General features: G+C 44.2%; 1 protein-coding gene across 1 annotated transcript in view; it reads right to left on the reverse strand.

Moving 5' to 3' along the window:
• Positions 1-12,596, reverse strand: part of Frmd4b (FERM domain containing 4B) — a 125,826-nt gene that overhangs the window by 40,875 nt on the left and 72,355 nt on the right. The gene's annotated exons all lie outside the window — the stretch shown is intronic.

A 12,596-nucleotide genomic window follows, 5' to 3' on the forward strand; every position in this document is an offset into this window, starting at 1 on the left:
GTCACTCACTAGAGACCTCCCTCAAATGAGACAATCACATATACTTTCAAGCCTCCAATACTTTCTGTGAGCATAAAGTTTATTGCATAGGATGAATGGGATTGCACATAGTTCATATTTTCCTTTTACACAGTATTATTCATATTCCATTGCCTGCTTTTCTGTGTTCTGGGAGTATCATCCTAGTCAACTCTAGCAGCTCCTAATATTCAGCGTGTTGGAATACCAGTCACCATTGAACCATCAACAGAATGTCTACAAGTTCTTCAATATGGACATCCTACAATCAAATGGTTTACACATACACTGCTGTCACTCTTTGGTTATTTCTCTACCACCCTGGAATACAATGGACCTAGCCAACCAGGTTTGAAAAGTTAGTTTCTGCAGAAATCTTTGGAATATAAGAGGATGATGGGAAAACATGCTTCTGATGAACTCATTCTCATGAACCCACAAGACCCCCCACATCACCCACAGTAAACTAAAATGCACTTATATACAGTTCAGATATTCTATAATTGTAGAGTTGACAAATTCTGTATAAAGTGGACAAATTCGAGCAGTCAAGAGAAAGGTGTGGTCTTTGTGGAGATCCTGGAATACGAGCCAGTGAGAGCTGGTTATATGCTATATGAGAGAACAGATTCTCTAGCTTCTCTGAGTATTTGAGGAAGGAGTAAACATGGTTCTAGAAGGTCTATTAGCTCCTTGGAAACATACATGGAAAGGTGGCTCCAACCCCAAGAACCCTGGTGTTCTCCACACAGAATCATGCTAACTGTTCCTCTCCCCAACTCCCTTATCTTCCTCTCTTCCCACTAGCTAGAGTTTGTTGAAAGGCTAAGTACCAGGAATTATGTAGTACATTTAGAGACATTATTTTCCTCATGGTAGGCTGGATGCCAATTTTCTCATGCAGAAGGCATTATTATTCTCCATGTTTTCCTCGTAAAGCTGTGAGGGACACTGACTCACTTGCTAACTGTTCATGGCTACTGTGTAGAGGAGACATGCATTAGAAGCCCGTCTGTTTGGCTCAGAAGGCCGGGTTCTTAACCACTGTGTTCTAACCCTGATTCCCAGCTGTCTTCCCAAGGCACTGTCCTAGGATGTCCTAGGTTGCATTCTCAACCTCTCAAAGGCACAGCCCCTCATACCCTGTGATGGCTAATCTTGTCTGTCAATTTGATAGGTTTGAGGACCACCATGGAGACATACTTCTGGGTGTGTATATCAGGAGATTTCCAGGAAGGTTTAAATGAGGAGCAGAAGCCCACTCTGAATGTGGGTAGCACCATCCCACGGGCTGACGTCATGGATTGATAAAGGGGAAAAAGCCAACTGATCACCATCATTCACCTGTCTTCATTTCCTGATTATGGGTACAATGCAACCAGCTGCCTCACGCTGTCAAGACTTTGCTGCCATGACCTCCACCATGAAGGACTGCATCCTCAAACTGCGATTCAAAATAATCCTTTCCCGTCTTTTTTTTAAATATTGATTTATTTATTATGTATATAGTGTTCTGCCTGAATGTTAGAAAAGGGCACCAGACAGATCTCATTATAGATGGTTGTGAGCCACCATGTGGTTGTTGGGAATTGAACTCAGGACCTTTGGAAGAGCAGCCAGTGCTCTTAATCTCAGAGCCATCTCTTCAGCCCCCCTTTTCCTTCTTAAGTTATTCTTGTCTGGTATTTGGTCATAGCAATGGAATAATAACTAACACACACACATACACACACACACACACACACACACACACACACACACACACACACTGGCAGGTTTTGAAACTTATCATTGAGGCATTTTCACACTAACTTCCTGTATTAGTAATTTTTCTGTGGCTGTGATAAAACACCACGACCAAGGCAACTTATAGAAGGAAAGGTTCACTTTGAGCTCATGGTTCCAGAGACATAAACGTCCGTCACCATGATGGTAGGGAAGCATGGTAGCAAGCAGCAGATGTGGCAGCTGAAGCAGAGTGCTCACATCTGGAACTGAATGTAGGAAGCAGAGAGTGAACGCAAAACGGCGAGAGTCTTTTGAAACCTCAGTGCTCTCCCTCAGTGACAGACTTCCTCCAGGGAAGCCACACCTTCTAAGCCTCTTCAAACAGCCGCCATCTGGGGACCCAGTATTCCAATGCCTGGACTATGGGGGACAGCTCATTAAAACCACCGCACTACCCACGATAATGAAGCCCACGAACCTGCTTGTGGAGGAGCTTACATTGGACCCAGACTAGACCCCGGGTGAATTTCCTTTCAAATCATTCATCTAGCTCTCACAGACCAAGCGCACATCCATATTATGGTAGGGATCCAAAAGAAAAAGAAGAAAGGAAAAGAGCAAGAAACTGGAGATCAAAACATGGCCTCCACTCCATCTGTGTGGCTTACACCTACCATTTAGTATTAGATATTGCTCACACCTATTACTTAGTTGAAAAGCTTCCCCTTTGTTTTCTGGTTTTCTAGAGATTCTAGAGATTTCTACAGAGATGAACTTTCCAAACATGGCTGACTTGGCCTGTTGCATTTCTGAGGGTGACAGGGAAATAACCAAAGAGCGACAGCAATGTCTACGTTAACCATTTTATTGCCAGATGTCTATGCTGAGGAAGGTGCAGCAGGCTAGACACACTCTCCATGTGTTTTCCTAAGGAGAGGGTGGGGCCTACCTGAAGGGGAAACACTGAGCTTCACTACAGGAAACAAAAAGTCACTTGGCTCCTGTTCTTACGTAAGAATAATTCTCTCCACTCACTTGGAATCTGAGCGGCAGGGTTTAATCAAACTGACAATCTTGGAAAACTGGTTTGTGCTTCCAGAAAATCAAAATGGAGTACAATCCAACGTATTCATATTAAAGGTCAACTGTCAACTCCTAGGATAATATTTATTTTCTTAATAATTTCAGGCTCCGTCCTTCAAAGCCCTTTGACACACATTCTCTCTCTCTCTCTCTCTCTCTCTCTCTCTCTCTCTCTCTCTCTCTCTCTCTCTCTCTCGGGATTTTGGATGCCAGGGTATTGCTATGTAGCCTAGGCTGGCCTCTCAAGTTCATGATCCTCCAGTCTCTGACTCAAATACTGTGATATCAGGCAGGAGCCACCACACTGGGATAGGACAGTACTTTTTGCTGTTACTCATCGCCAGCAACCCCTGGATACTGATGAATTTCAGATCCAGGTGAACCACAAGGCATGTTTCTAGAACCCATGCTTCAAGATTAGCATCTAGGAGAGCTTTGTTTTATAGTTAATTTTGTGGCAATGAAGACTTCAGTATTATTATTAGTTATTATTTCTCATAAATTTACTTCACTTGACAATAAGCATAAAATGCGTGCCTAACACGGAGAACTTTCATATGATGTATTGACTTTTAAGTTATAAAAATGCAAGGGGCTGGAGAGATGGCTCAGTGGTTAAGAGCTCTTTTCTTGTAGAAGACTTGTGTTCAGCACGTATATGGAGGGAAGCTCATAGCCATCAATTAATTCTAGTTCCAGGGAATCTGACCCACTTTCTGAATTTTGAAGGCAGCAGGCACTACGCACATACAATCAGGCAAAACACTCACACACATAAAATAAACAAGAAATAATTTCCAAAGAGTTAAAAAATACAGTCAAGACAAGAGAGGAAAGAGTAGGGGTGGGGGAAGCAAGGGAGGCATTGTATCCACCGTTCTATCCAACAAGCTCACCGATGAGAGTTAGTACTAATGGACACTCGGAGCTCTGGCTCTTTAAGATAGTTTTGGACCTATGTCCCCTGCTAAACGCGAACCTCTTAAACACTGAAGTTTTTCTGGCACTTAAGCAATCAATGAATGACTGCCAAACACAAGCTCATTCTGTGTCTAGCGCCTATCCAGAGAAACAGCTCTGTGTTTCAAATGACAAATACTGCCTGTGTTAGAGTTTTCAAAGATGAATCTTGGTCTTGAAGATGTCATTCTGCCAAGATTTCTCAAGTTTTTACTCTAGTCAGCTAGAACCTATCCCAGTCATACGATGTGATATTTATACTATCCTCCTTTGTTGTAAAATGTGGGCGTTATTTGTCTAGAAAGGCTGGTTGAATAAATCAATAAATTTCCAAAGGTTAATTGTGAGCTATCATTCTAAACAATGAATATTCATGCATGAAGAGCCTTCTTCTGTACTAATCAACCATGGAGGGACAACTAATACAGACACATTAATAGGAAAGCTCCGTGGGGATTATTTCAAGGTGTTCCAGCTAGTTTAAAGAGAAGCCAGCAGGAGCTGGAAAGACGATCCACCCATTGAGAACATACATTGCTCTTACAGAGGGCCCAGGTTTGGGTCCCAGCATCCCTCTTGGGTAACTTACAACCATCTGAAATTCCAGCTCCAGGGGACTCAACACCCTCTTCTGAACTCCACAAACACAGCACTCAAGCACTCACATATGCATGACTCACACAGACACACAGATAAACACATAAATTAAAAATATAATATAGCTTTTTTTTTTAAAGAGAGGAGCCAACTATGAGTTGTCCACAAGCAGAGGCTTTATACCCATGGACTCAACCAACTACAGATTGAAAATATTAATAACTGACTGAGTCTGTGCCAAACACAGACTGATTTTTCCTGGTCATTATGGTATAAACAATAGAGCAACCATGACCTACATAGCAGTTTCATGGTAGTGAGCATAATTCATTGAGAAGTGATTCAAACAGGAATGTGTGTGGGTTACATGCAGACACTAGACTACTGTCTATGAGGGACTTGAGTGTCTCCAGATTTTAGCAGAAAGGAAGGGGAGGTCTTGGAACCTCATGGGCATCTATACTCCACTCTGCTTCAGGAGCAAAGCAGAAATGGATCATAGGGGTGGAGGGTGGAGGGTGGAGGTGTTTAAGGCAGTGATTTTATTTATATGGTGCTGTAAAAGAGAATACACAACACTATGCATTTGTCAGGACCTGTAGATCCATATAACACTTGTCTATGGACTTTTATAACAAAGGCACCATACTACTGCAAGATACGACTATTAGGAGAAGTGATGAATTGGAAGGAGATGAGCTATATAGAAACTCTGCACTTATTGCTCAATTTTCTTTTAAGTTTAAAGCTCTTAAAAATAAAGTTCATTAAGAACAAAAAGAGGAAAGAGATCTAAGATATCACTTAGATTACTGGTTTTCTTTTCTTTTCTCTTTTTTCAAGATAGGGTTTGTCTATGTAACCCTGGCTGTCCTGGAATTCGCTCTGTGGACCAGGCTGGCCACAAACTCAGAGATCCATCTATCTTTGCCTCTCAAGTGCTGGGATTAAAGGTATGTGCTAGATTAGTGGTTTTCAGTTGGGGTGATTTTTGCCCTTCAGGGGTAAATATTTACAATTAAGAAAGAAGATATTATTGGTATGTTTTGGGTAGAGGCTAGAATAATTTACTACAGGGCACAGCATAGCCCCCACCTGCAAAGAACTGCTCCATTCCATTGTTAGTAGAGCCAAGCTTAAGAAACCCTGAATTAGAACATTACAAAAAAATCTGAGGTTGCTGGGTGCATAGCTCAGGGACAGAGTACCTGCCTAGTGTGTGTATGAGGCCACTGGGATCACTAGAAAACAACTGTCCTCCCAACAATCTGGGGGTGTGGTGCATGCCTTTAATCGGAGCACTTGGGAGCTAGTGGCAGGAGGATCAGTAGTTTGGTACAAAGTGAGTTCAAGGCCAGCCTGGGCTACATAAGATGCTGCTTCAAAACAAAATGAAGCAAAACAAGCAACAGCATCAAAAGAAACCAAGAAAATGAAGCAAAGAGGAAGAGGAAGAGGAGGAGAAAGAGGAGGAGGAAGAAGAGGAGAAAGAGGAGGAGGAAGAGGAAGAGGAAGTGCTGCCACCACAGATTTCAGGTCTGATGACACACTCACTAGGAAGGCTGAAACTGAGGAGGTTCCCAAGTCTGAGGCCAGCCTAAATTACACAGCAATTTCCAGGCCAGGCCAGCCTAGGCCTACAGTAAGACCTGCTCTTAAATAATAAAACATGGGAAAGAAAAGAATTCTGAGAATTCTATCTTACTGCTCTTTGAAACATACCTTTTACACACGAAGGCTTCATTTTCTTATGTCCTTCCAACTATAAACATTGGAGATCTCAGATGCAAACGGGTAATGTGAGCCACACAAAAAGACGGGCGTTAGAAAATCAAGCAGGTGTTGGGTGTGGTGTGGGGTTGGGTGTGCCTGTAACACCAGCACTTGAAGGCTGAAGCAGGATCATGAGCTTGAGGCAAGCCTAGGATGCACCATGGGACTACTCCAAAAAGCTAACCCCGAAACAGCCAGACAAACAGCAGGAGACACTGGATCATGGGAAAAGGGGAACCTCAAGAAGATAACGTGACCCCACCGAAAGTTGAAAATCTCAAAACTCAAAACTGTACTACTTACTACACCTAATATACCAAAAACCCATCTTGGCCCAGTAGCCTTAAACATGCTTAAAACACACTGGGGGAATAGTTTGCTGGTAAAGTGCTTGCTGCACAGACAGGAGAACCTGCGTGTGATCCCCAGAACCCACATAACGAAGTTGGACACAGCAGTATATGTTTGCAATCCTAGTGCTGGGAAGGTAGAGACAGGCAGAGCCCTGGGGCTCCCTGGCCAGCCAACTTTGTCTATTTGGTGTGCTCCAGGACAGTGAGAGACCCTGTCTCCAAACAACATGGTGGATAGTTTCCGGGGAGTGATACTGAGGGTGACCTCTGGCCTCTATGTGCACGTTCACACATACATGCACACACACATACACACACACATACATACATATAAAACACATTAACTTACACTTGGCAAAATTACCTGAGACTGCTAAGGAATAGAACATGTCATGTAATTTACTAAATAATTCTCTGGCAACTCTGATCACATGTCTAAGGGGAAATTGCAGCTCACTTTTTGCTGACTTTTCTTTCCATAAAGTTAGACCTGGACATACATGGAGGATTTCAGTCTCTTCTCTGGCTACCTTGCCATCTCTGAGGTGTGGCCAGCCTCACATGGCCCAATTCAGGGCATCACCACATCGTAACAAAAAATGAAGAAGTGCCCATTCTCTCCCATGGCAGAAGCCGAAATCCACTCCCTTCCCTAATTAATCCAGCTGACCACTGTTTAATGGTGTACTAGTAGCAAGGGTGGCTGGCTGTGTGATTTTCATCGTGTGAAGCCCCAAAGTTCTAATCGTATGAAAGGGAGGTTGGGTACTGGGGAAAAGCGATCATATTTTGCCAAACTCAGAGAGTTAATTTTTGATAAATAGGTAGGAATGTTGCCTGACAGTTGTGTTTAAAAACAAACAAGTAAGTGAGCCAACAACAACAAATAAGTCCAACTCTGCAGAGTTTTATATAAAATATCAGAATTTAACTCAACAACTGTCCATATAAAACACAGCAGCAGACTGCTATTGTTAATCTGCAGTCTCTCCCCGGAAATGTGTGTGTGTGTGTGTGTGTGTGTGTGTGTGTGTGTGTGTGTGTGTGTGTTCTCAGCTTAACTTGGCTTCCAGTTTAAGATAATTAATCACCAGTGTAAATTGTTAGTAGTGTATGGATGAAGGAGACAGGTAAGTATTTCCACAAGCATACTATCAGGACGCTTAAGGAACACACACACTCCCGGAAAAGAACTCGTTCGTTCACATCCCAAAGGTCTCCTTTTACAAGTTTCAAATCTGGTGTGCTGTGCAGAACACTCTGTAACCACGTGACCCCCACTTTCCTGCACAGACTTACTTAGCACAGGACACTTCCAGAGAGTCATTGCTGATACAGAGGCATGCTGAGCTTCGACATTTAACATTCACAACAACAACAAAAGCCCATGGAAGACTCAAAGGAGGACTGAGGCAAGACAGCCTGGCAGATAAACGAGGCCAGCCCTTCAACGAGCTGCAGCAAAGGAGAAACCCAAATGGCCAACGGGTGGAAGAAAAATATTCAACAACTTTAGAATTCTGGGTCAAAGCAAATTGCACCTTCTGTGAGCTCCTGATAGATGCCAGACAATCAGGGTTTTGAAACTCTGATTCTATCTAAATTATCCCTAGATAAAAGTCAAAGAGAGCTCTGATCCAGGCTACTGTGAGGGTAAATTAGTAAGAATGTTTGGAAATTTGCATACCTAGAAACATACACATTCGAGTGGGGTTTACAGCTTCACTGTTTACAGTAAGACAAAAAGAAAAGGAAAGAAAAGGAAGAAATCAATGCAAACATCTGATAATATGGGCTGAGAATGTAACTCAGTACAATGCTTGCCTAGCACATGTGAACCCTGGGTTTGGTTGTGGACATTCCAAAAAATGGGGGTGACAGCACATGCCTGTAGTCCTCGAATGCTAGTGGTAGAAGCAAGGAATGTCAGAAGTTCAAAGTCATCCCAGTTATAAGCCAGCCAGGAAACATGAGACCGTATCTCAAAAACAAAAAACAAAACAAAACAACCCCTCCCCAACATCTAATAGTAGACATGATGAAATTGCAGTTTATTCATGTAATTGAACAGCACATAGCAAAGAAAATACAGTTTAGCCACATATAACATGGATGAATCTGATTGATACTGGGCAAATAAACATCACAGCCTGGTACGGCGATGAATTCCTGTAATCCAATACTTGAGAGGTTGTCACAGGAGGATTCTAAGTTCAAGGCCAGCCTGGACTATATACTGAGACCTTGTCTCAAAACAATTTTACAATTCCGTATACAGAAGGTCCAAAGCAAGCAAAATGAAACCTGACAGAATGCGAATGCCTCTGAGAACAGACATGGCATTGTATTGGCATGGGATGGGGGCAGGGTGTGAGGCATAATGGTGGTAGCGGGAGAGAGTCCTAGGGCCTGTGGTTTTGTGGACGTGCTATTTCTAATTTGTTCTGTATACAGCCCGTGCATTTGACATGCTCTTCAGTGTAATAATCCACCACAAATCCTATCAAACATGACCAGCAAGTGGATGAAGGGCTGATAAAGGGTGAGCTACCATTTATAACGGGAGTGCCGTGATAGACAAGCCAGAGGGGGTGGGGACCCCACAGAGCAAGAAGCGAATCCAGCAAGGGAACATTACTCCAGAGGGTTAATTCCGATCGTGTTCAGAATTTAGGACCAAACAGGATTTCACGTCTGAGTGCACCACAGTGCCTGGGTCATTATTTGCTCACCCTCCCGGGGACTTTGCCTGGGAGCCTGGAACCCAGTGAAGCCATGGAGCTTGCAGGGACAGCTAGAGCTGGCATCAGAGCAGAGGGCCCCTCCCTTCGGCTGTCCAGGCAGCACTGTTTATATGAACCTGGATCAACCCCCGAGTGCAGACAGAGGGCTTGAGAGCAGCTGGGGAGGTGAGGAGACCTCCTGGGGATGTCTCTGCCTTTCACTAGCAATAAATCCGCTCACCCTGGCTAGACATTCCTGACCCTGATGGCGATGGATATGTGATTACAGAGATGCACTTGACCAGAACTGTCATGAGGTACTGCTTTCTCAAGGTCCCAGTCAGACAGAAAGCCCAAAGAGCGACTACATTCCTTGTCTCTCAGTGATCACACCAACAGGTTTTTCTCTGTCATTTCAGGGGAGTTGAAAGAACAGGCTGGCAGGTCCACAAGATGCCTCAGCTGTCAAAGGGGCCTGCTGCCAAGCCGGATGGTCTGAGTTAGATGCCTAGACCTATATGGTGGAGAACTCCAAGAAACTTTCCTCTGACCTCCATAAGTGTAATGTGGCATATGTGTTCTATGTACCCACAAACGTGAACATAAAATAAATAAAATGTGATTAATTTTTTTTTTTAAGGACAGGCTTACATTTTATTTGGTTGACCAGCCTGAGTCCTGCCCTTAGGCATTCCGGCATTCTCTTTCTATATTCCCGAAGGGAGCTGTTCTGACTCCCCGATGAATCCATCATTCAAGTAATGATTTCTCTGCAAATTCCCAGCTTCTTTTCCTGAGCTGTATGTTTTTCCTCATTGACCCCAGAAAGCCCCGATTGGAATGTGACATCCCCAATCCTTTTCAAGGAAGCCACAAGGCTGGGAAAACCAAAGCCACCCTCTGCATGGGCTGAAGTACACGTGTGGTGTGTAGGAAAGAGCCACCCCAGCAACTGTGAGCACCTGCTTGTGGCAAATTGCAAGCTTGCTCTCAGCCACCTGCCATCAGAGGCTGGCCTGGAAGGGAGTGCCGGCAATTAACACACTGCGCTTGTTAGCACAAAACAATCATTGCTGTTTGTACCTGGTGTGGGGGAAACCCGGGTTTCTAGGGCAGTTGAAAGAAAACAAAACTGGGCTGGGCACATAGCTCACTTGGTAGAGCGCTTGCCTAACATGCATGAAGTCCTGGGTTTAATCTCTAGCATGGCACATGAGACCCGCAGCAGAAGCAGGAGGCGCAGAAGTTCAAGGTCATCCCGAGTGATATAGTCCATGAAGCCATCCCAGGACACATGAAACCCTGTCCCCCACAAATAAAATAGAAAACAAAGCAAAGCCCAGACCCCACATTTTACCTTATCAGTGCCATAGCCCTTGAAACCCAAAGCCAAGGTGCATAAAAAGGGACAAGTTTAAATTCAGGGACCAAGCAGGAATGCCTGCAGAAACTTCATGTAACAAAGAAGTAACTCTTCCAAAGTTAATCTGAGGGGCTGGTGAGGTGGCTCAGTGATTCAGAAGGATTCCTGCTCTTCTAGAGGACCGGAGCTCAGTTCCCAGCACCCATGTTGAGGGGCTCACAACTGTAACTCCAGCTCGAGGGGATCCAGTGCCCTCTTCTGGATCCTGTGGACAGATACCCACACTCATATATGAACATACACTAGGGCAGGTACACATACACAGAAATAAAAACCACATGCAAATACACACACACAGAAATAAAAAACAATGAATCCTTTAAAAAAGTTCACTTGGGAATGAACCTCTTTTGACACTGACACCCAAACATAGTTCAAAATGTATATGTGGATGTAAAATAAACTACAGTTAAATTACCTGGTTGAGCTTCCTATGAGAACACATGCCTAGAATCCCAGAACTTGGGAACCTGAGAGAGGAGGACCTCAAATTCTAAGCCAGCATGAGCTAGACCTTATCTAAAGGAGCACACACACACACACACACACACACACACACACACACACAGAGTGTGTGTGCAAACACTCTAGTCTGAGGCCTGTTGCCTCTAAGTGTACCATCTATCCTAACTATCAGAAATGAACGGAAGGGTTGCAAGCAGGCCTCCAGGGATGGAGCAGAGTCATCCACCTGGGACTTCTATTTAATCCTGTGGTCCACACAAAGATGTGCTGCTGGAGAACGGAACTGGTACCCAATGCCTTCCAGGCCTTGGCATGGCCTGGCAGACGATGTGCTGAGGGGTCCCCTTCTTCTCTGTATGTGCGAAAACCCTATGCCACCCCTACCAGGTTTCCAGCTCTCATAAACAAATGGGAGAGGTTTAATAACCCTGACAGTTAGAAAAGTCTACTTTTATGTCTGGCCAATCCAAACACTGTCCTCGCTGGAGCCAGTGTGTAAGGATAACCTTACAGAATGGTGCGATTATTACAAGGGCCTTGGCTACTCCTTAGAGACACAGTTCCTTAACTGCTAGGCAGGTATGGATGGACACTGGGCAGGGGGTTGAACGCCAAAGGGTCCACTCCAGTTTCCTCTTGGGCAGACAGAACGCCGTCCCTTGTATAAAATCCTGTGTCATGGGTGAGGATGTGGCCCAGGGTTCATATGCTTGTCTAGCATGTATGAGGCCTTGGGCTTGATTCCCAACCCCGCAAGATAAGTAAATAAATAAATCCCCATTTCTTTCAGTAATCTGTGGAATTTGGCCTTCAGCAGTAAATTTAGCTTATTATCCTGCCTCATTTAGTCTTGACTCTCTCTCTCTCTCTCTCTCTCTCTCTCTCTCTCTCTCTCTCTCTCTCTCTCTCTCCTCCCATTCCTGGCATGACAGGCATGACCCACCTCAGCCTGTTTCGGGAGTTCAGAAATCAAGCCTAGATTTTTGCAGATGCCAGGCAAGCACTCTACCAACTGAGCCACAGCCCCAGACCTTCTCATATATCCATTTACTAGTTCCTAGAGAAAAGGGTGGTAAATGTGCCAAACACACAACACACACAATCCCTGACACAAGACCAACTCACAAGTTTTCAATTTGGCATGGTGTGAAAGCATGATTTAGATGTTCAGTGTTGACCTTTTCCCTGGCTAGGTCGGCTCCTGTCTCATGCTGCTGGGCAGCAGTGGCAAGCTGTGGGTCCTACTCAGCTATGGAGCTGGCACAGTAAACAACCAGTACTGGGTTGCTAGCCTATGACACTCAGAAGGTTAGGTGTACTAAATGCAATTATAAATGGACAGAGTAGCATACTCCTGAAATACCAGTACTCTGGAAGCTGGGGCAGGAGGATTGTAAGATCAAGGCCAGCACATGCTACGTAGTGAGAGCCTGTCTCAGAAAAACAAAACACAAAAATTTTGAGAAGTATTTT

The sequence above is a fragment of the Peromyscus eremicus genome, chromosome 3 (genome assembly GCF_949786415.1).
Source record: "Peromyscus eremicus chromosome 3, PerEre_H2_v1, whole genome shotgun sequence".
Lineage (NCBI taxonomy): Eukaryota > Metazoa > Chordata > Mammalia > Rodentia > Cricetidae > Peromyscus > Peromyscus eremicus.